The sequence below is a fragment of the Abramis brama genome (assembly GCF_963993115.1).
Source record: "Abramis brama genome assembly, chromosome: 20".
NCBI lineage: Eukaryota > Metazoa > Chordata > Actinopteri > Cypriniformes > Leuciscidae > Abramis > Abramis brama.
The window spans coordinates 15,657,139-15,661,897 of NC_139982.1; the positions used below are offsets into that span (position 1 = coordinate 15,657,139).

The following is a 4,759-nucleotide window of genomic DNA, read 5'->3' on the forward strand; positions in this document are numbered from 1 at the left end:
GATTTAGCAGAATTCTTCCATAATTAACCCTATTGTCTTAACTTGACCAGTGCCGTATCAATAAACCGCAGTAGGTTGGCGACTGATCTCATCCCAACTTTTCTTCTGTTCCAGAAGTAGCAGAGAGCCAAACAAGCTCTTCAATGTTTTCTGCAAATGAGGCATATAAGTGCAGTTTTATACAGTGATCTGAAGATCACTTCTATCAAACTGTAACCCAAAGCATTTACACTCCATTCATTTTTGCAGTGTATGTGTTTCCTGGGACTCAAACCCATGACCTTGGCGTTGCTAGCACCATATTGTACCAGTTCAGCTCTTTGAAATTCTTTGATTTGAACTAATTAGCCCTGAATGTCTCGACGCCTTGCCGTGATTATTTGTTTTGAAATGAATCGTATTAATGTTGGCTTGAGTTTTATCTCTTTCTGTTCTGTTACGGAAAGGCCATTACAAGTTCAGGGAATGGGGCTATTTTTGAAATTTGGAAAGCATCATGTGTCTGCCATATGTTGCTTTAATGAATTTATGAATCAAAACATTAATGGGACAAATAAGAATATCTGTGATAAAGTAATGAGAAAATGAAAATGTTGTCTGCAAGTCTGCTCAAACGAACTCTTTGTATTCGGGCCCAATCATACACCCGACGCAATGCAGCTCCAGGCGCGACGCATGTGTTTTCGGCTAGTTTCAGCCCGACGCAATTATCATTTTCACATCCTGCGCCACGTTGTTTAAATAGCAAATGCATTTGTGTCCCATGTTGTGCCCAAAACACACCCATTACTCATTAAGAGAATAGGGACAACCCTTTTAGACCAAGCGCCGGGCGCGCCGACCATTTTTCCTGTCGTTAAACTAGCAAAAGTGGATTCAGACACGACCTAAGTGTACTTGCATCGTGCGCTTTAGACCATGCACTTAGATCGTTAAAATAGGGCCCTTCATGTTGAATTTGATAAACTTATATGCTATCCACAAACGATTACATTTAATAACTCTAAAAATGTCAGGTGGTGTAACCATCAAGTAAAAAGTCAAATATTTTCCTTTCATTTCTTATTGTGTACACAACTTCTCCAAAAAGAATTTTAAATATTAGGGATGTCAAGCGATTCAAATTTTTAATCTAATTAATTACATGATGTGGTGATTAATCGAATTAATCGCAAATCAAATTTGGCTGAGAAATGACCCCCAAAAGATCATTTAAAGTCATTATTGTGTTAAATGAGAAAAGCATCAAATAGACATTACAAAAAGCTTTAGAATGAAATATTTGATTTAATTGAACATAGAATTTATTACACATCAACTTTTAGGTTACAACAGCCATGATGTTTTTCAGAAGCTGCGTATGAATTGGTATTTAGATATATTGACAGACCAAAGCTCTTCAAAACCAATATTCTTCAAAATATCTTTTATGATATTCTTTTATGTTCCGCAAAAGAAAGAAGGTCATATAGGTTTGAAACGACACAAGGGTGAGTAAATATAAGTTATAAAGTTACAGTTGTGAGGAAAAAAAGTCGGAATGGTGAGATAAAAAGGTGCAATTACTTTTTTTTTCTGTGACAGAAAACAAGCTTCCATACAAGAGTAAGCCAAACTACTCAAAAAGGTTTTCTTTTCAAGAATGTCATCCTTGTTTTTTCTTCTTCATTATGAAATCAGAACAAATGTATCACTTTTTAATTTATGTCCCCAAATAGTTCAGAAGTAAAAAAAAAAACATGCATAGCAACTCCATGACAATCATATACACTACCAAAACACAATCATATACACTACCAAAAAACAGAAACAGAAAAAAATGTGAAATATTATTACAATTTAAAAGAACTGTTTTCTATTTGAATATTATTTTAAAATGTAATTTATTCCTGTGATCAAATCTGAATTTTCAGCATCATTACTTTAGTCTTCAGTGTCGCATGATCCTTCAGAAATCATTCTAATATGATGATTTGATGCTCAATTATGATTATTATCAATGTTGAAAATGGTTGTGCATCTTAATATTTGTGTTGAAACATTAATGCTTTTGTTTTTCAGGATTCTTTGATGAATAAAAAGTACAAAAGAACAGTTATTTGAAACAGATCCTTTGTAACATTAAAATGTCTTTAATGTCAGCTTTTGATCAATTGAATGCATTCTTGCTGAACTAAAGTAGAATTTTTTTATTAATGACCCCAAACTTTTGAACAGTAGTGTAACAATGAATTATGTATTGTCTTCAGAAATAAGACTTACATTAGCAGTTCATTATTGTGCGCATCTTTCATCTGTCGGCTGTAACTGTATCCGATTATTGCTCAATGTTACACGCTTTCAGATTAATTCCATTCTTAAGGAGGGTCAATTTGTTTGGTTTTTTCAGTTCTGTTGATGATCTGTCTGCACAATTCGTACCCAACTATAGGGTGAGTCATTACACATCGCACATGCTTTTGGTTAGAAAACAAGTGTCAACCACAGGACATGCTGAGAGTTCTGAGGTTCCGGGCAGGTCTGGGAAAATCTTGAGACCAGCTACTCAAACCAGATTACAAAAATGCCAAGAAAAAGTCTGGGAGAAGTTTTATCATCTCTTTCTTCTCTTTTTTCATATATATATATATATATACATATACACACACTTTTGATCAATTTAGCACCCTTGCTGAATAAAAGTATTAATAAATGAAAAAAAGAAGAAGAAAAAAAAGTAAAATCTTACTGACCCCATGTGCGTGCATGCAGAACCTGATTTCACCAAGGGGAGCAACATTCCAATCAACCAATCAGATTTGATTTCCCTCTTATTTTAGAGATATAAGATTTGGGTAGGGTTAGATTTAGGGGTTAGGACTAAATTTTCAGACAGGAATGTTGTTCCAGGATCAACAAGAACGGGTCTAACTCGGCAAAATCAGGAAGTGCACAGTGCATTTGGAAGGTGGCTTGGTTAATTTTTTATCTGTTCTGGCAAAAAGGTTAACAACAGGACATTGTGTTCAGTGAAGTTTTGGGAAAGTCCCAGTTACTAAGCAATTATTTAGGTCTGGTAAAGTTTCTCGACATCCCATGGATCTTCATTGCTCCAGCTTTCATCCACCCACACAAACCAGTCCTGATGTTTTGGCTGCACTTTCAAGACATTAAATAATGCTTATTAAAAGGACGCTAATTAATTGTTGATTCTGCATACTTTGTCAGGGGAAACAATTTTCCGAAGGCCGCATGTGTACCACACTTGACAGATTGTTCCATGGACAAAAGCAATAAAACACTTTCAGAATGAATCCAGCCACTTCCCGAATAACCAAAGTACTGGAAAAAAAAAGAAAGAAAATCCCATTTATTTGTCCATAAGAGGATTGTTTTACTAAGAGTAACTTATAAACCTTTAAAGACAAACCTTCCGTGAGCTCAGAGGTTATCAATGTATGGTATATGCTTCTGTTCAAGCCATCAGCGTTACTTAAAGTTCATTTTTTAAAATTGATCAAATCAATTCCTGAAGAGAAGTATCAACCAATCAGGAACTGCAAGAAAACGAATCATTATTAAATAATTATTATTTATTATAATAAATAATTATTTCTTCATGCTCTTATGGGGGGCGGGAGGGTTTTAAAAGTGGTTGTGCACTCGCTCTATTAATGGTTGTGAATGGAAATAAAGTGATTTCATGGAGTCTTTACAGTGTTGACAAAATGACCAAACACTTTTCAAAAGAAGTTTGACTTCCTTGGCAAACATTTATCATGGTAACCGTTCAAAAAGTTATTAGGTTACAAGTTATTAGGTATTGTTACTAGCCTACTGTAAAATCAATAATCAATAGCTACTGGATTACAATTTCATAACATTTCTGCCATTTTAATTTGCTGATTACTAAAACCAAGTTACTTAAGTAAGAACTGCAGTAAATTACGGTTATCATGTTACTTATGTAAATTTGAGTGGCTCTACATGCAGCAACATCAGTATGTTGACAAAATAATCAATCACTGAGTGTTTAAAATCAATTTTAACTTACTCATCTTCACAGTTGCATTATAACTAAATGAACTCGTGGAGGACTACAAACTGTCGGAGTTATTCACGCGCCTGACGCTGCTCAATGAACCTGTCATGTTATCATATAGACTACGCATGACGCTCGCACGCGCTTTACGTTGCTGTGACGTCTCATGCGTCACGCGCTGAATATGTCTGCGGAAGGAGTGGGACTCACCCGTGCATTAAAGTGTCGGCGCAGAAGAGTGGAGAAAGCCGGAGGAGGTTCAGCCGCGGGATCCTCTGGAGCAGAAGCGCGTCTCTGAGCTCTCCATCCCCGCGTCAGAGCTCAGCCCAACTAGCCCGAACCAGTTAACCTCTCCCTGACCACAACTTCACCACCACTTTCAGTCCACATCTACAAACGCTCGAGGATGCAGAAATAATATATTATTACGTAATAATAAAACAGTGGCCTCAAAATGAAGGCTACTTAAAGTGTATGAATGTCGCTGCACGTGATAACAGCACATCAGATAAGTGGGATTTATTGTAAATAGCACAAACAAATTGTATGATACAAAACACTAATATCCTCAGATTATGAAGCTCTGGGTTTAGTAGTGAAATCAGACTATGTATGTATTGGCAAGACAAACAATTTCAATGGAAAATACATATTTTAATATCCCTTTTTAACCCCAAAATACACCTTTTTTAAAAACAAAACAAATCTGCTAACATTAATTTAATACATTAATTTAAT

At 35.5% G+C, this 4,759-nt stretch overlaps 1 long non-coding RNA gene across 1 annotated transcript; it reads right to left on the reverse strand.

Annotated features, from left to right (window-relative positions):
* Positions 1–1,271: 1,271 nt before the first annotated feature.
* Positions 1,272–4,384, reverse strand: LOC311070323. Its single transcript, XR_014603661.1, has 3 exons — positions 4,232–4,384; positions 3,410–3,536; positions 1,272–3,321 (listed from the first exon to the last, which is right to left on the reverse strand). It is a non-coding gene; the product is annotated as an uncharacterized lncRNA (long non-coding RNA).
* Between the last annotated feature and the right edge of the window lie 375 nt (positions 4,385–4,759).